Here is a 20,529-nt window from a genome sequence, read left to right as displayed (position 1 = left end):
GCCTTGCTCCTGCCACCCTTGACGTGTCTGCCTCACTTGGACTACCTTACTCTGGGTTCTGTTGCTACCCCCACCCAGGACCTGCCCCCAACCCCCAAGCCATGGCTCAGGGGCCAGTTCCCCAACTCCCTGTTGCCCATGCACTGTCTAAAATTACTTTCTGCTCCATAATTCAGTGTCTAGGGCTGCTCAGTTGATTCCATCAGCAGGGCACCACTGTTGGCCTCGGAAGCCTCCCTCTCTTCGCTGAAGCTGGCTTGGTGCTTTATGGGCAATCTGCCAGCTGTCACCACCACATAGACTTCCAGGGCTCTCTTTGATAGGGGGGACAGGGCACCTCCCTGTGGCCCAAATCAGAATGGTGGAGTGGCATGTAGTGGAGTGGTAGAGAGTGGAGTGAGGTAGCATGGAGTGGAGTAGTGTTCATTGAAGTGGTGTACAGTGGAGTAGTATCTATTAGACTGGCACAGAGTGGAGTGGCATACAGTGGAATAGCTTAGAGTGAAATGTCATTCAGTGGAGTTGAGTACAGTGGAACAGTGCAGAGTGTATAAGCATGTGTATGTACAGGTGAGCAGCTTAGACTGGTGTGTCATACAGTTGAGAAAATATTAAATATTGTACAGTGAAGTGGTGTGTGCTGGAGTCTTTTAGAGTGGAGTGGTGTACAGTGGAATAGCATAGAGTAAAGTGGCATACAGTGGAGTGGAATGGATAGGAATGGTGCACAGTAGAGTGTTGTAAAGTGGAGTGGTGTATGAAGTGAGGTACAGTGTAGTGTCATACAGTGGAATAGAGTAGAGTATTGTAGTGTATAGTGAATAGTGTGCACAGAGTAGCATACAGTACAATAGCGCACACTTGAGTAGGGTAGAATGGAGAGCCATAGAGTGGAGTGGCATAGAGTGTAATAGTATAGAGGGAAGTGCCGAACTGTGGAGTATTGTATAATACAGTGGCATAGAGTGGAATGAGGTACGGTGTAGCTGGTGTACAGTGTAGCTGGTGTGCAGTGAAAGAGTGCAGACTGGAGTAGCATACAATGTAGTGGCGTAGAGTGGAGTGTTGTAGACTGGAATGCTGTAGAATGGAGCAGGGTGCTTTGTAGTGGGGTAGACTAGTGGGATACTGCGGAGCAGCATATGGTGGAGTGGTGTAGTTTGGAATATTGTGAATTTGCATGTGGGAGAATAGCGTAGGCTAGAGCAGAATACATTGGAGTGTCGTACAGTTGAAAAGAGTAGAATCGAGTTACTGGCACACAAGTTAGTGGCGTAGAATGGATTTGCATATAGGAGAATAGCGTAGACTAGAGCAGAATACATTGGTGTGTCAAACAGTGAAAAAGAGTAGAGTGTGGCTAGTTTCTGTTGGTTGGCATAGAGTTGAGTGGCATACAGTACAGTGGCATAAAATGCAGTGATGTACACTGTTTTGTCATAGAGGGGAGTGGCATATAGTGGAGAGGCATACCATGCAGTGGCGTAGATTGGCATACCATAGAATGGAGTAGCATAGGATGGAGTGGGGTAAAGCAGAGTGGCATGGAGTGAAGTGACCTACAGTGAAGTAGCATATATTAGAGTGTTGTACAGTGAAGTGGCATAGAGTGGAATAGCACAGAGTGGAGTGCTGTTCGGTGGAGTTGTGTACAGTGAAATAGTGTAGAGTTTATTTGTGCTTAGTGCAGTAGTGTATAGTGTAGTGGCAATGACTGGAGTGTTTTACAGTTGCCCTGAATACAGTGTAATACAGCACAATGGAGTGGTGTACAGTGCAGTTGTGTACACTGGATTGTGTTAGAGTGGAATAGCGTACAGTGAAATAGCATAGAGGAGAGTAGAGTGAAATGGTGTGGCATAGAGTGGAGTGGCATACAGTGAGTCTTTGTAGAGTAATTGGTGTATAGTGGAGTGAGGTACAGTGTAGTGGCATACTGGGGAATAGTGTAGACTGGAGAGGCATATACTAGAGTCACATATAGTAGAATAGTGTACACTGGAGTGGGGGAAGAGTGAAGTGGAGTATCATAGAGTGGAGTGGCATAGAGTAACATAGTATAAAGTAGAGTTGTGAACAGGGGAGTAGCATAGTGTAGAGAGGCATAGATTGAAGTAAGGTACAGTGTAGTGGTGTACAGTGGAATAGCATAACCTAGAGTAGCACATAGTGGAGGGGCTTACAGTGTAGTGAGTAGAATGAAGAGTTGTAGGGTAAAAACTGTGGAGTGGAGTTGGATACTGTGTAGTGGGGTACACTGTAGTAGCGTACAGTGGAGTGGTATAGATTGGAATAACATTGAATGTTACTGTCTTACAGTTTAGTGACATAGATTGGAGTTGCATATGATGGAATAGCACAGAGTAGAGTGATGTGAAATGGCATGTCATACATGTGGAATAGGGTAGAATATAGTAGGTTAAAGTGGATTGGAATAGAGTGAAGTGGTGTACAGTGGTGTGGTGTAGAATGGAGTGATATACAGTGTAATACAATACAGATCATTGTCCTACAGTGGAGTGGCATACAGTGCAGGAGAATAGACTAGAGTGACAAAGAGTGGAGTTGCATACAGTGGAATGGAGTAGAATTGGGTGGGATGGCGTAGAGCGGCATAGAGTGAAGTGGTGTACAGTGGAGTGGCATACAGTAGAACAGTGTATATTAGAGTGGAATAGAGTGGAGTGGCATAGAGTGGAATAGTATTGAGTGTAGTGTCATACAATGGAGTTGTGCCACAGTGGAATAGTGTACAGTGTATTTGTGTATAGTGTAGTAGCTACAGTGTAGTTATGTAGCCTACAGTGTCATACAGTTGAGCTGCATACAGTGGAATACAGTACAATAGAGTGGTGTACAGAGCATTGGCCTACAATGGAGAGTGTTAGAGTGGAGTGAAGTACAGTGGAATAGTAGAGAGTAGAGTGGAGTACAATAGAAAAGCATAAATTGTAGTTTGATACAGTGGATTTTTATAGGATGGATTGTCGTACAGTAAAGTGAGGCGTATATTGGAATAGCATAAAACGGGGTAGAGTGGAGAAGCATATACTTGAGCGACATACAGTAGGATATCATGCATTGCACCCTCGCTAAGCACTGCTAATTAACCCACAAATTACAGCACTCATGACATCTTTCATAACATCATTGATATAGTGACTGTAACATCTGCAGTAAAATTATTGATCACATACCTGTGCATAGTGGGGGCGAGAGTTATAGTAACCTTAGGGCACAAATTATAGTTACTTTAGATAACTCTAACAGATGAATTTTTATGGTTTTGTATCCGTAATTGCAGAACCTAACTGTAATGTCCCTGTAATCTTTGCTTTTTTCAGTGACATTCTAAGATGTTTTTAATTCTATTTCATAACTATAACGTCCCTGTAACCTTTGTTTTTTTTCAGTGGATTTCGATGTTTTGTAAAATTCCATTTCCTAATTATAACTTATCTGTCCCCTTTGGATTATTCAGTGAATTTCAATTTTTTTGAACATATAGTAATTTTTATTACTATTCATTAATCCAACCACTGCCACACAGGGCCTGAGACCAACCCTCTATAAGCATCCAAACTTGTACCGTGCATGGCCTTAGTCCACGCACATCAGGGGTTGCCTGCGAGGCCTGACCTGTAGAAAGTCCCTGTTGCCAACCACCCAGCCCTTTGGCCATGTGCGGTGGGAGTTAGCCACAGCCTATCTCGCTGGGTATGAGAATAGCTGTAAGAGGGTGTATCTGGGGTGAGAGTTGCTGGGAGAGTCCCTGGGTGTGACAATATGTGCTTCAGTGCCCTACTGGGTGCGTCAGAGTCCATGCAGTGAATCTGTGAGTGGGTGCATGAGTGTCTGAGTGGGGCTATGAGTGAGTGCATGAGCATCTGAGTGGGGCTGTGAGTGGGTGCACAAGGGTCTGAGTGGGTCTATGAGTGAGAGGGTCTGAGTGTCTGAGTGGGTCTGTGAGTGGGTGTGCAAGGGTCTGAGTGGGTATGGGAGTGGGAGAAAGAGATTAAAAGAGAAAGAGAGTGATAGGGAGACAGAGAGCTTTTTTTAGGCATTGATGGATGATATATAGAATGGGGTATTTCTGCAAAAATTTAAAAAGAAGAATGTATTTGTCAATAAAAAACAGTAAAATTACTTTTCAGTATGACCCTTAAACATTTGCACTTGAAAAAAAAGGAGGCAAATGACCAGGGTACACCTGGACTCGAACCCTCAACACTCAGAGTGAAGGTCTGTGACCTTTACACAAGCTATTTAAAATAAAATTGGGACCTTCATGGGCTATTTGGGACTGTGGGGAAGCCTCAAGGCCTTCCCATGGCCCCACTGTTCCATCAGGCAGGCAGCTGCTTTTAACAGCAGCTACCTGGTTGCTGGAGCAATGCTTTCATCTCTGTTCCCTGCACACATATCTGCGTGCAGGGAACAAGAAATGAAAACTCTGCTTTTTAACAGCCAAACCTGTTTGACAGGCCCCACTGTCAGAAAGTGGAGTTATGTTTGCTGTGACTTGGCTGCAGCTGTCAAAGCTGCAGCCATGCCACGGCAAACAGCTATGTACTGGGGATGAGCACCCCAGGACATAGCAGGAGCCGGACCTCGGAGTGGCAGTCCTCAGGGCCATCAAAGGCCCCTTGAGGGGGCTGCATGGCCCCCCTCCAGTGTGATTGCCCTGGGGAGATAGTGGGCCCCAGGGCTGTGGGGTGGCCAGGAGGACCCCTTTAAAAAAAACTATGCCCCTGGGACCTGGCCCACCTTGGGGTTATTATAAACCAAGCGTTGAAACCTGCACTTGTTTTTTTTTTTTAACCTTTTACTGTGAATATGTGATGTCATTGTGAATCTACAGTAAAAAAAAATAATAATTAAATAATGCTGTTTAGCTCTGGAGGGGTCCCTCTGAGACTCTACTAACAGAGTTAAGGGGTCAGGGTGTCTCTACCGCAGCCCCATTTGTGTTTTTGTACCTTTTTTTCTGGGACTCGGCTCAAACCAAGTCCCAAGATGGCTGCCAACGCTTCCTGGTTTGAAGTGTTGGCAGCCAATCAGTGCTGTGAATTTTCCTGCACAAGCTCGTAATTTTTTGCCAAGTCTTCGTGATCACAGATATACAAATTTACATTTCCTTTAATTTATCAATAACTACTGAATGGATTTATACTAAATAAGTGAAAGCGTAATCTGCTTAGCGAAAGCTAGCTTTCTGACAAATTTGGTGTAATTCTGTCCAGTGGTTCGGGCTTCAGTTGTAATAAAGGACCTATGGGTATTAACATGGGAAACACAACTTTTTTGACCCCTCCTTTCTTGCAGCCCACGCTTGAAGGATCACCCCAAAACCTCATCTGCACAACAAAAATCACAGGACACTTTTATTTGGAAAATGTTGTAAAAATTCATCAAACAGTGTCTGTATGACAGAGTGTAAACATTCTGTAGTTATAGTTAGGATTTCCCTGAGGTAAGAATTCCTCAGACTTTTCCTTCCTAATAACCTTCCACCCTTTTTACAAATCTCAAGAAATTATTCCAGAGCTATAGCATTTCTAAGTTTTGTGATGATGGAGATTTTGTGGTAAATGCTTAAGGGGGTGCAAACATAAAAAGGGCATCCAACAGATTTTTTCCCCCAATGTATTTTCCATGGACTTTTGTATTTAACGTAGTGCAAAAAAGGCTGGCACTGTGGCTAACCCTCCCACATACAGCTGAAGGCTGTGCACAATGCGGGTTTGGGGAATTATAGGGTTATTATATAACTATATTATATATATAAATATACTATTATTATAGGCCACGCCCTGTGCCCAACTGCCACCACGCACGGCTGAAGACTGTGTGTGATGGTGGTTAAATTAAGGTATAGTAAAAAGGTTCTGAATGTACTTGTACAAAACTATAGAAATTAAGCAGTTATAGTTAGAGTTATTTCAAGTAACTAAATTGTGCCCTAAGGTAACTAGAACTCACGCCCTCGTCATGCACTACTAATTACCCCAGATATTACAGCACTCATGACAACATCTATAATGTCATTAAACATATAACTGAAACATTAAGTGTCAAATTATTGAAGAAAAAAACATGCATGGTGGAGGCACGAGTTATAGTTACCTTAGGGTATGAGTTATAGATACTTGAAATAGCTCTAAGTAGAACTGCTGAATTTCTATGGTTTTGGTCATGTAAATTCTGAACCTAACTATAAAGTCCCTGTAACCTTTGTATTTTTCAGTGAATATATATATATATATATATATATATATATATATATATATATGTATATATTGATATATATACATGTATATATATATATATAGAGAGAGAGAGAGGGAGAGAGACATTAAATTAAACTTCTTTGAAAATATTCTTTGCTGCCATAGTGCTATAGTCACTATCCACTGTCTTCAGCCTGGCTCTGTCGTTCAGCAAGGGTGTCAGGTCAAAACACATCAGACAGTTGCTTTGATGTTTAATAAAGTACACTTTGGAGTTCACAGAGTGCAGCACAATCTTTTTTTTTTGGGCAAGAAGATATATCTATCTAACTATCTATAAAAATGTGTAAAGAAAGATAGAGCGAGAGATATTAAAATAAACTTTGAAATTATTCCCTGCTGATCAAGCTTCCGTAGATACTATCCATTGTCTTCAGCCCTGCTCCGTACCTTCCCAATCCCCACTCTACACAGTCTTTCATTAAAAAACGAAAATAAAATGAAAATGGCAACTTCAGATGTTGAGTTACTATTTGTTACCTTATTTGTTTTTTTTTTATATTTTGTAAACAATGCTGTCTTAATTTTTGTCAAACCACAAAAATGGTAAGCTGGTTTTCCACATCCACATTTTCAAAAAAAACTCCTTGCACATCTTGCTGCTGCGTTTGTCCGTATGGGACTAGCATAAAGTGTTAACATTTACTCCCTTGATGTATCTTCATGAAACTCTCCAGGATTAAAATACTATTGCTGAATCAACCTTTGGCAGATTTATGTAGAGTTTATGAAGCAGTGCTAATATTTTTTTCAAAATCGAAAAAAGCTATTCCTAGATGCAGTGTATGTAAATGTGGCATTCTAAGAACTTTTGCTTGTCCTCAGTTGGTCCATTTGGGGTCACAAGTAAATGTGTAGTTCAGCACTTGGGGCCAGATGTACTAAATTCAACTTTGCATTTCCTAAATTGCGAGTTCATAGAAATCGCTATTTAGGGAATGCAAAACCAAGGATGGCAATGGGCAAAAGGACCCTCTTGGTGCACCCTAAAAACAGTGGTGCACATACAGAGCACACATATGCCCAAGGGGCATGTGTGTGTTCTTTTGCAAATAAAAAAAAAAAGTACTTTGGGGTGCTTTTTCCAATTGCACATGGTTACCTTCAACTTCAAGTCAATGGAATTAAATTTCCTAAATGCCCAATCGCATATAGGTAAAGTATGTACATCAGAAAAGGAATCACAAATAATGAATCCCTATTTGTGATTTCCTATTCTGGGGATCAAAAATTGAGAATTCTAAAGAGTAGAAATCACAATTTGCGATTTCTAAAAAGCCTTTGTAGACCAGAAAAGGCCATTTTACATTTTTTAATGGCCTGAAATACTGATTCGGGCCCTTCAGAAAAGCAAAAAGGCTTTGCATATCTAGCCCTTGGTTCCAAATGTTACACGTAATGTTCTGAGAAAAGTGGAACTTTAGCATCAAACGGATACACAAAACTAAACAACAACATCAAGAAAAATATAAACATGGCAACAACACAGCAATAAAATTGCACAACATAACAACATCTTATTGTATTTTTATACCAACAACCAGATAAAGCAGCACACAATCATAACGCCACTTGACAACTGAAGCAACAACCCAACCCACAGCACATGTAGCACAAGCGAAAGAATGCAATAAAATAGACAACCACACCAACATAATAACACAACAATGCAATACAGACAATGAAGCTGCAAAACATACACAGTGGAACCATACAACAGGAAAACAACACGATTATAAAATAGAACAGCATAACAATACAGCATGCCACATACATAAACACACCAACTTAAACAACACATTATAAAAACACCTCCAGCTAGGTCTTGCACTGAGCTCCCATCAGGGCAAAAAAAGGACAAAGCCTTTTGCAACAATGCTAAGCAAGGCCTGCGCTTAGGGCCTGAAACTTGGGGAGTTCATATGGCCACATCATGTCTTAGGGGTGCGCAGAGAAAGTGGCTTTGACTTCCCCATGCAACAGCCACAGTGTGGACAGGACCCGGGGTGCACGCTTTCTGCCATTCGACCTGGCCTTGCAGCCTTGCAACATGCGATCATCAACCACTGCGCACAGCCTATTGTGTGTGTGTGTGGGGGGGGGGAGTTTAGCACTGGACATAAATCTTTGACTGCACTAAGGCAATGCTCATTGGGGGTTGTGCACTAGGCTTGGACGTCAGTGAGACCGAAAGGGCACGTGAAGATTGAATAAATAAATGATGGATCATTGAAACAGAAAATTCCCCACACTGCACGTTCCCCAAACGTGTATGATTGATGTTTACTCTTGCATGCTTTAGGTGCTGGACTATGTGCACCGGACTTTTCAGACTCTCCTAGTAGGCAGACATTTAGTGCTGAAAGTGCTGACTGTAACGAGTCTGTTGTGACTGCAGAGCCCGGCCCCCCAAAGACTGAGTAACAAAGACGAGGTAAACTTTGCATTTTTCAGAGCTTTGGAACGCATTCCTTGTATTTTCCTACAACCTTTGTTGGGCTGTAAGAAAATTAAACAGGAAAGTTAGAAAGCACACTGCCCACTAGAAAGAATCCCAATTTCCATCATGTTGTTTTTCGCTAACGTGCTGTACAATCATTCAAACCACAAAGGAGTTTCTTGAATGTACAGTAGTTTCTTGTAAAAATCTCTTGAGCACCAGAAAAGAAAACACTTCTAAATAGTCTGTCGTAATTGTTAGCAACATTTAATTGCAGCTGAAACCACCGTTGGCACAGCAGAGGGAGAGGTTGTTCTAATTGGTCCCCTGGACTCAAAAACTTCCAGACATGTTTGTTGGCAACATTAACATGACATGAAAATTAGAAGTGGCAAGAGAGAAAGGCGCGTTGCTTTTAATTAGGCCCCTTTAGGAAAGTGATGCTACTTGGGTCTTAATTCAGCTGTTCATTAAGAGAAGGCATTGCTATTAAAAAAAAATAATTCTAAAATCAGTGACTAAAAGTTAGTTTAACGAATTAAATAATAGCGGAACAAACTGTGTTCCGTGAAAGTCTCCTGCAAGTACAAGTGCAATCACTCAATATGTGCTTGGTTTTTTTTTTATGTTAAAAAATAATGCACGTTTCTTAAGTGGTCAGTGTGGGGGAGACAATTTCACCCTTGGCTCATAAGCCTGTAAGTAGTCTCTGTCTGATCTTATCTGCGTGTAGTGCACAGGACGTATCTTGCTTCCATCCTAAATGAAAAAAAATAAATAAAGCAGAATTACATATCCTTTCATTTTATTTGTTTGTTTATTTCATAAATATTCATTTTATAGATACTGGTGTACCAGATTGCCAGATGATAAAATATATCAAAAGAACCGACATGTGACACCGATAATCAAGCAATCCACCTGAGTCACTGATTATACACAGCAGGAAAAAAGCTGTTTTCAGTCCACTGACCACTTGAACTTTAGTCCTGCACTTCTGAGATCTAGGCTGCACCCAGGATACACTTCAGACCACCCTCCCAGACATGATTGGAATACCTTCAGCATCAGCCAATTCAAATGATTATTATTAGCCAATGTTGCCCAACAAGATACAACAGAGCAACATGACCATTCATGCCAAACACAGACGTGAGCTGGCTGCAAAGGTGCAAGGGTGCCTGTGTTATGAGCAGGGTTGATGTTGTGTAGGAAGTGACACGTTCCTGTATAAACAATATTTAGTTTCATATTCCTCTTTCTATGTGTCACACGACCATTTGTATCCATTAACCACTTCCAACACCCACACACAGAGCTGCTGTAATACACTGAAAAACACATAGAAAAAGGCAAGAAGCAGGACTGTGGCTATCACAGTTGTTAAATAGGTCCTTTTTTCATGGTGGTCAGACATATATATCCCTTTATAAGGACTACCTAGTGATTTATAGGCTCCATCCAGTGGAGAAGAAAAAACACTTCTCATACCTGCTTTGGCACCAGTCACCAACAATAGGTTTATGGGTCCTTCAAAGGAAGTACACACTGCCACCATGAAGGGAGTGTAAAGAGCAACGGTAAACGGCATATTTTAATGAATGCAATGTAAACCAATGAATACAACCATAGAAGATCCTGTTCACCAGATAAGCAAGAATTAAGTTTCCGACTTGCTATGAGCCAAACAGAGCTCACGCCTTACCAGGAGTATTTTGCAGAGATAACTTTGTTCAGTAAGGTAAACCTGGGTTCAAATGTGGTAGCATAGCCTTAACTGCAGGGAGACTCCCAGAAAAAAGTTGTGACATGATGTGAGTAGCAATCTATCAACACAACAATTCACTTAACAAATAAATACCCCAAAATACCCATGAGAAGAGTAAGTAAAATAAGAAACATTTCCTAAGAAAAGTGAAGGAAAAGTTGAGAACAGTTACCGAAAAAAAAAAAAATGGTCCCTGGTTCAGAAGACATTCAAAGGGATTTTATGGCATACATGCCCAAGGGTGTTCACACAGGGCCAGATTCACAAAGGTAACTTATGTGTAGTAAAGTTACAAGCACGGAGTTTCTACACTCGCTTGGGGCTGAATCCCCACAATCGGAGTGGTATCTGTGCAAAAAACAAACAAAAAAATAAACCAAAATACATATATATATATATATATATATGTGTGTGTGTATATATATACATAAATATATACACACACCCAAACACACACACACACACACACACACACGCATACACACATATACATAACTATGGCTGCTGGATTTCTATGATTTTGTATGTGTACATGTGAAGCTAACTATAACGTCCATGTAACCGTTGTTTTTCATTGTGAAACATGGACCTAACAATAACATCCCAGTAACCTTAGTTTTATTCTGTGAATGTGTGTGTGTATATATGTATATATATATATATATATATATATATATACACAAAGAAAGAGAGAAAGAGTGAGATAGATATAGATATACAGATATGGTGGCGAAGGTGTGAGCTATAGTTACCTTATGTCACAAGTTAGAGTTACTCTAAGTATACCAGCTGAATTTCTATGGTTTTGTGTGTGTAACATTTTAACCTAGCCATAACATTTTTAGCAGATTTCTAAGATTTTTTAATTCTATTTTCTTTCTAAAACATCCCTGTAACCTTTGCTTTTTGCAATGAATTTCTAGAGTTTTGTCTAGGGACTACTTAATGAGGTACGGAGTCACCTTTTTTATCCCTTGATACATACTTGACCATCTCTACATAATTGTAATAGTATCAGTTTCACCTTCTAGGATGTACCCTTATCAATTAGTCCTGATGCGATTGTTCATTCAGGGTCAAAAAGTCATCAACATCTTACATACAAATAAACCAATTACAGCCTAACTTGGAAACTAGCTTCTTGGATCTATGAGTTTTATGTGGTTGTTTGCTGTCCATGGAACATACTTTCTTTCTTTAGTATTATGTAAAATGTTTACTACTCCTTGTATAGGATGGTTCTTCTTTCATAAGGGACACACTGTGGTTGAGCCTTCTGTTTTGCTAAGTATGTTGCAGGTAATGCAGTGTAAATAACTAGGTTTATGATTTTGAGTAATGGCCTCATCATTTAGAGAGTGTATTAATTGTTTACAGCTATTGTTTTCATCTAAATTGAAACGATCCTGTGATACAGTGATAGCAATGAGCACCACTGTCAATGTATCAATCATGTGCATATAATATGGTACACTCAATATGGCCACTGCCAAATGTTGGCAATTATACTACCTCTATAAATAGAAATTAAATCTTAGCTAACCCAGAATTTAGTACATGTACAGATCTGGTGTAAACCAAACAACACAAGCCCATACTTCACTTATTTTATTCTATTTAAATGCTTGATTTCATTAAACAACATGTGTTTGCTTGTACTCCACAGTAAGGGACATATGTAGGAACACATTTTCCCATAGACACAGAATGGGTAAAACCCTTTGCTACATCTGGCCCTAAATCTCTCAAATTTGCTGTTTCTAGAATTACCGGCCTGCACTCAGCTATGCTCTTTCATACCTGGATACTCATGAGAGTGAACTGTATAGTTTTAAATTGGCACATATTAATGTTTCTTACATGGCACCTTCGTAATTTCAGCCTTTGAAATGCATCATGTAGTAGGAAGCAACCTAGGCTAACAAAGTCAAATAAGTATATGTATTTGCATCTTTGTGCATGGCACATGTTTGTTGTTGCATTCGCATTGGAGTTTTGAATAACTTACTATATGGCATAGGATTAATGGCCATATTGTTTTGGTTGAATTATCAATTAAACATAATGCAATGATAGAACCTCAATGAAATAAACATTTACTCAAACAACAAGATATTACCTTATAGATATATTTGGCAATTTGTGTCAGATCATACTCATAACCATTAAAAAGTGTTGCTGTTTGCATTCCAATCTTATCACTATGATTTAGATGTGAATACAGCTTTATTGACTTCTTCCATTTCACGTTTCTTCTTCTTCTTTTTTTTTTCTAGCTTAGTTTTACATCAGCTTCTGATTTACCCAATCAGTATGAACCACATTATGGCTGCTAAATGGTCTTGAAACAGTTAAAACTTAGCATATCTACTGTGACTCATATGAGATATGTATTATTTCAGGAGTTGATGTCTGATTATATATACAATACATCTTTCTCCTATAATCAGCTTGATAATTGTTGTTATCAAGCGGTTATAGGGGACCCCTTTCCATTTGCAAATGGCCTGCCGCCAACTTGAAGCTTAAGTGGTAAAACATTCATACATACCATTGCAGTTCGGTATTAGGAAGGAGGACTTAGACACTCCCCGTTCTCATAAAGAATCGCAAACCCAATTTGCGATTTGGTAATATCTTATTGAATGGTAAACCGGGCTTGGTACATACCAAAAAGCATTCTCTTTAGTTAAAAACTGCCTAAGTCTGCAAATTTTGTTGTTTGTGACCAGTGAAATCCTTTATGCATCTGGCCCTAGATGCTGTGTCTGTGGCTAAAATGTCCAACGGTACAACAAAGGACTTTGTTTTCCCTATCAGGAGCAGTGCGTAATGTGCATTTTAGGGGCACAAAGATGACCATATTATTCACCACAGGATGATGTGCCGTAGGGTGCACATGTTGATGTAGTGGGGGCACCAGGTGATATTATTAGGTGAATTAGTTGATATGTCCTCTTGGCTCATTCAAGGCTTTAGCTCTCATGGCTTATAGTTCCTCCCCACACTTAACACAAGAAATAAATACAATATTGCTCTCTGTGCAGCTGCCTGTTTACAACACATTGCATGACTAAGTCTTCCTATTGAATGTATGCGAGTCGTTCCAAAGATAGAATTTCAAAGTGTCTTCACTGTGTACTATTGCATATTAATTCGCATGGCTGATTTCAGTTCCAGGCTATATTAGGTTCCCTAAACAAATAAAAAAATGAAATCAATAATTAACATTGCATTTCTTCTTTCTATCAGTTCTAATAAATAGAAAAACTTTTCAGAATGACAGTGTTGTTCTTAGTACATTAATTAGCACACCTGACAAGCTTAACATTGCAGGCCTACCCTTGATATGCGCATATAGCAATAAGTCCTCCCCAGTGTGTAAAAATAAACAGTGTAGAATTAGAACCCTGTCACCAAACATTGAAATTCACTGTATTTATTTTGTTCCATATTCACTCTGCTAAATCTGCTATATAGAGCTACTGTTCTTCAGAAGCCTAATTTGTGAGTGATCATCCAGATTTCTTTGCTGACTGGCATTGTCCATTTTTTACATCTGAAATATGTGGTAATGGTGTCTATCCACCAGGGTTTGTGCTTTGACCCATAAAACATGGATTTATTGGTCAATATCCAATTGGCTTAATTATCTTTCCAGTAAGACCCAAGTACATGATGCAGAAAATACACAAATAGCATAGAAGGTAAATGTCGCTTCTGGAAGGCCTTAAACATTGTGCGATCCACAAGGCTATCAAGGAAAACATTGTTTCGGTCCTACATGTATAGCCTAATTGCTGCATGTTTTAAACCTACAGGTGGACCTGAACAAATATGCCTTTATGACACAAAAAATTGTAATTTGAAACCTTAAGCAAGTCATCCCTTAAGTAGACCTTGTGGCCCACAAGGAAAGATGGCAGGTACTAAAATAGGTACATGTAGGAAATTAGTTCTTGCATGTTCTACAGTGACTAGCTCCAAAGGATATTTCTACTGTGTTGAGATGTGTTTGCATGACATAAAATTAGGACCAACATTATTGAGACCCTGGAAGGTTGTGTATTTTCTACAGAAAAAATCAATATTATATACATTTTAAATACTGTTACCTACCAAAATATTGAGCAAAAAAGTAGTAGTGTTGAAAATGAAGTCAGTATATTGAAAATGTAATATTTATATTGTTATACATGTTGTTTAAAATATCTCAATGCATACCAATAATTTGATTAACAATAGTATTAATTAGTAACATAAATTGTTGAATATTCTTGTAAATTTCATGATGTGATCATATTCATATTCAATGTTTTATAAAATGATCATTGGATGTTACAACAATAACTTATATCAAAGGATCTTATGCTCTAAGATGGTGGTGAAAAGACTTTTAAGCACTTTTTAAGTGTACCAATGTTCTGCCAACACTAATACACTTCACAAAAGTTGCAGGTTGGGGCATTCTACACAACTTATCAAAGATGTTCAGTCAAAATACATTATGTTTTATAGGACAAAGTGGTACCCAAAAAATTAAAGTAACAGCAATCGTGATTGTTCCCGTTATTTTCTGGATTGGGTAGTATATATGAGTGAATGAATATGAGCACAGGGTTGAGGATGTCTATATACACAAACCACTTACTGCTCCTGACTTCTGTGCTCCAGAGGTGGTAGCGTGTTTGTGGGCTGAGCTGCCAATAAACAAAATGCCTAAACCAAGGTAAACCGCATTCACTTGTGCCATGCATGAAAATTTATTGCACAACACTCAACACGTTTTGACCAAATAGGGTCTTGTTCATGATAACGGCTTACAAGAATCATATAATCCTATATAATTGAAATATGATGTTCCTATCCTTATGTATAAAAACAAACTCCATGAGTTCAATGTAATAAAAATTAACTCTTATTGTCAGGCTTTCTAAACTCATCATTACATATTTCATATTTCCTATCCTGTATATTAGTTCGTCACCACGTCTACTTAACACTGGATTCTAACCTCAAACTATAATGTTGCTTTCAGATCCTGTGAATTCAGATATGTGATGTGAGGTCCAGTCAGGTCTCAATAAATTAATCCCAGCTCAACCTTTGGTATCTTGGCAATAAGCAGGTGGGTTTAACTTAGGAGACAGGTGTATACAGCATTTCAATTCACAAAACAGTAAACAAGTAAAACAGAAAACACCATAAAAATCCCACTCTAGTTTATACAAAATAGATGATATCCTTACCTTGAAAAAGACACTAAAATGACAAAAATCTAGTTTAGGGAGATAGCCTTCAAAGGGTTAAAATAAATGTCACAATTAACAGGGACAAAGTCTGGTTTTCAGGCCACCCACAAGGTAACACTGTTACACTTACTTTCAGAAGTGTTTCTTGATTCGGGAAAGTGGTCGATAGATCCATCCAAGAGTTCAGATGCTCTGGTTTGCCTCTTAGGGGCTGGGACTAAACTCCCACAATGAAACATTTCCACTAATATAGCATTTTACAAAGTTGCTCCAAACTTCTGGATCCTCTTCCAGAAGGTCTTTGAAGGTCCTTAAAGAGTCCACAAATCACCCCATGGTTCTAGAAGCTTGGAGTTGCTCTTTGAGGGTTAGGACTCCAACTCCTAGAATGCACCTGGCCCAAATCTAAAACTTACCACTTGTCAGCTGGTCAGTTTCTTCAGGGCTTTGTGCAGGGGACTCTGGTCAGCTATTTTCTACCTGTAGCAAACAGAGAGTCCCTTCTTGAAGCAGATGAAGACCAGGAAAAGTCATTTTAGTCATTTTAGGGTGCAGCTGGTGCAGTCCTTCAAAGTGCAGTGCCCAGATGCAGGTCAGGGGTCCAGAAGGGCTTGTGCCTAGTAGAGATCTGAGGTGTGGGTGCAGCTCTGCCATATTTATCCTTGCTCCTGGGGTGGAAAGCGGGGGGGACTATTCAATCACAGGCAGGCCACCACCCTTTTGTAAGACCACTTCCTAGGAAGTGTGGCAAAAATCAATCCCAGAGAAGAACATTCTCACAAAATCCAAGATGACAAAAATTCAGTGTCAGAGGTTAGGTCTGGCTGAGCCCACCCACTGGTGTGGCTAAGTTCCCCTAATACACCGCTTTGCAGCCCTCTCCTCATCTAATCGGTCTGTCTGATTTTGCAGGAACTATGGAAGGTCCATTTGCAGGACCAAATGTCCATCCCTACTTTCATGTCCAGGGGGACTTCTCTTCCCCCATCCTGTTTCACCATCTGCTGAGGAAGATCTCCTCCCCCAGCACTCCTTTGTGTTCAGCCCAGACCACTTCACACCTCATCAAGGCAGCCTGGGCAGGTTGCCAGAGGCCGGCCAATCAGAGAAGGGCACAACAGACCTGAAACTGGCAACTTTTACAAAGCATTCTAAAACTCTTTCTAGATGCAGGTTATATTAAAATCAACAATGGCAAGTTGTTGGATTTATTAAAACAATATGTTTGATACCAAACTTGAAATATCTAGCTCCTTTTGAGACTGTACTAATTAAAAATAAAATCTCCAGATGTTAGCCTATGGAGCCTATTCACTACAATGGAGGAAAACAACTTTGCCTATTTTTCCCTCACCAGGACTTATAAAACATCTTTTGTAAGGTCCCTTCTTATAGTTATACTGCACCCAACCATGGGGGTACATAGGGCACACCTTAGGGGTGACTTATATGTAAAAGTAATGTAGTTTAAGACTTTGGAAGATGATGCTGGGCACCACAGCAGTGCACCTAAGGGTGAACTACCTATGCTGGGGTTCCTAAACCTACATGCTCTACCACATACTAGGGACATAGAGGTAGGTTGACACAGACAATTATAATCAGCCTAATGTGCATATTCGTTTTGCTCAGAGCATAGGCCCTGGGACTGTTTAGCAGTGCCAAGGTCACCATGAGAGTCAGGAAAACACCAGCATAAAGTAAAAAATGGGGGCAAAAAATTAGGGGGCTTCTGCATGCAATCCAGTTTTCTCAGAATAATTTTCTCCAAATTGTAAAATCTGTAATTCACAACTTAAAATTAATATTAATACATATATTAAAAGCTCCAACCAAATTAACCCTACTGGGCATTTTCATACAACCACTATCATTCCCAAGTAAATTATTCCTTCCATCACATAATCTTGGGCCAGATATACTATCATTGGACATTTATGTATTTCTAATGCAAGAAAGTCCTTTGAGTTTCATTAGTGATTCATAGGGGGTAGCAAATAGATCTACCTCATGAATATTAATGAGATAGGTCACGCTTTGCAACCCATTAAGAATCGCAGCCATCACAGAGATGGTGGCCTGCTGGGCTCAGAGGACCACCATGTCTGTGATTGTTTTTTGATAAAGCAATATATTTTCTTTTATGCAGACTTTTTCTCAACAGGATATGTTTTCTTTTCATTTTTTCAAGAGTAGCCAGTGGTCCACGGGACCACTGCTTTCTCTTAAAAAATGTTTTTATAAACTTTCAGAAATGTGAAGACCCCTTTCCATTTGTGAAAGGGTTACCACTTACTTTAAGTGGGTGGTAAAATTAGAATGTTTTTCATCTGCATTTCTGTTGCAAAACATGTTTGCATACCACTGCGATTTGGCATTAGGAACGAATTACCTAAACATGCCCCTTTTTAATACCAAATGTATTCCTTACTGCTATTTGGTAACATGTTACAAAATCACAATCTTGGATAAATACATTCCAAAATGCTTTTCTTTTCATTCGCAAAAGGCCAATTCTGTAAATCAGACTGTTTGCAAATGGAAAAATGCTTGCTACCTCTGGTTACTTGTTACTTTTATACATTCATCTGTCCTATAGTCTGACATCTAACTCATAATACAATGTCCTGTTAATTTCACACAATGCATAATGCATAAGAGTTCATATCAAAATCAATTTCTTATCTGTGAAAGAAGTCCTGTTTCCTTTAGTAATGAAAAGGAGAGGGGTTGTAAATCAGCCAACTACATCCATTTTAGCTTATCTAACTAAATATCCTTCCTTCCCTTCCTAAAATAACATGAGATAAAATATTTTAAAATCAATATACCGTCTTCTTCCCTATCAAGAAAAAATGAGACTTTATAAAACAAGAAATCCATAAGTTGTTTCCCTAATCACCAATAAGTTCCTCTTCGATGTTAAGCCCTATTGGATTTTTTGTTTCCAAATTAACAATGTACCATGATTATTTTCTCCTCAGTGTAAGGACTCTATCACCTCCCCTCAGTACACTCCTTACTTGCGCAATGGCAATATTTTTTAGCATATGTCTATTGCTGAAATTATATTTGGCAAAGTGCCAAGCCACATGGTAATGCTTATCATTCTTTATCATGCTTATAATTGTTTTGCTTGTATTTGCTAATGGTACTGCCAAACAACTTTCTGAACATGAGCACTCTAAAATGTAGAATCAAAAAATTAAAATTGCTAATTTCTTTCCAGCCATTGCCATAAGAAATAGAACATTCCTTGACATTTTCACTGTTTTTGCTATTCTTGTAATGTTTGCAATGACAGAAGCATTTCAAGTCACATCTATATATCACAAATGTTTGTGTTTCACTGAATTCTCTCTGCAGCAATTGGCCTCTGAGGACTCTGCCTTTTCTGTGTTTAATGTTAGGCATATCACCTATCTGATTTTTGTATGACAGGATCACATATAAGCATCTGCAATTCTTAGATACTATGTTTAATATTCTTAGAGACAATATTGTATGTGGAGATACATTTAATTTCCTCCCCAGTTTCTGTGAGAGTATCTGTAGTCTGATCAAACAGTAGTGAGTCCCTTGTCTTATTTTAGCTGCTTTCTCTAATATCCACTTGGTGTAGTCTCTCTGTCAAAATCTCACAATCATATTGTCTTCTTCTTTAACAAAGGCCTGTTATGTGCTGCAATTCCTTTGTGCCCTCAGAATTTCTTCATTTGGAACACTACACTTCAAAGGTTCTGAATGATCTCTATGGGCATGTAGGATAATATTTCCTGTTGTAGGTTTCCTGAACAATCTTGTACTCGTCATATCATTATATATTGCTAGTTGATCATCAAAGAAAAATAATTCGCTCCTTACTCATTTCTGCTGTGAATTTGAAATTATACTCATTATTACTTACATATTTCACAAATTCCTAAGCCATCTCTTTTGTTCCTTGCCAGATGATAAAAAGGTTATTAACATAATGAAGCCACAACACTACATGCTCAAATCCTTCCAGTTTCCTCTGCGATGGACACCTGCTCCTCCCACCAGCTCATAATGAGCCCTGCAAAACTTAGGATAAAACCACAGATTTTCCTTGCTCTGTCTAAACATGTCATTAAACATGAACACATTATTCTTCAAATAGTATCTCATAATGTCTAGTAACACATTGGTATGCATCAAAAGACATATTGGTGTAGCTCTTAAAAATATTTCATGAGTTCTAAACCATCCTTGTGTCTTCCAAGAGGGATGTGTCCTGGCATTTCCACCGCCAACAGCGCCCCACCATCACAACACCGCCACACCGATTACGGGTTGTAATATGGCAGGCAGAGTCTTGTTGTGTGGCGGTTCGGCAGTGGAATCGCCTCTTCACCACTAACCGCCACCACAACTGTCTTCAGACCGCCAGCACTGCTGGTCTTTCGGCACCAGCGGCTTCGGCGGTCTAATGAAAAGACCGCCAAAGTCCCCACATGATGGCCCTGGCGGTCCGAAGAGTACAAGTCCATGGTAGTGGTCTCACCGCTGACCGGTTGGCGACAGACTCCCAAATTACAAGTTTGGTGGCTTGGCTGAAGCCAAACCGCTGATAATCTGCCCATCCCACTGCTTTGCTGTGGTGGGCCGGGCTGGATGTGAGCATCTCCAGCATGGCGGACGCCGTAATACTGCTAGCGGTATAATGAAGAAGGAGACCGACAAAATTTGCACTGCCAGAGAAAGCTGCCAGTCTTGCATCCTGGTGACAGGAATAAGCATTCCTGTCACCAGGATAAA

Source organism: Pleurodeles waltl, chromosome 7, assembly GCF_031143425.1.
Source record: "Pleurodeles waltl isolate 20211129_DDA chromosome 7, aPleWal1.hap1.20221129, whole genome shotgun sequence".
Classification (NCBI taxonomy): domain Eukaryota; kingdom Metazoa; phylum Chordata; class Amphibia; order Caudata; family Salamandridae; genus Pleurodeles; species Pleurodeles waltl.
The sequence above is the reverse complement of the archived record's forward strand: the minus strand, read 5'-3'. Positions refer to the sequence as shown.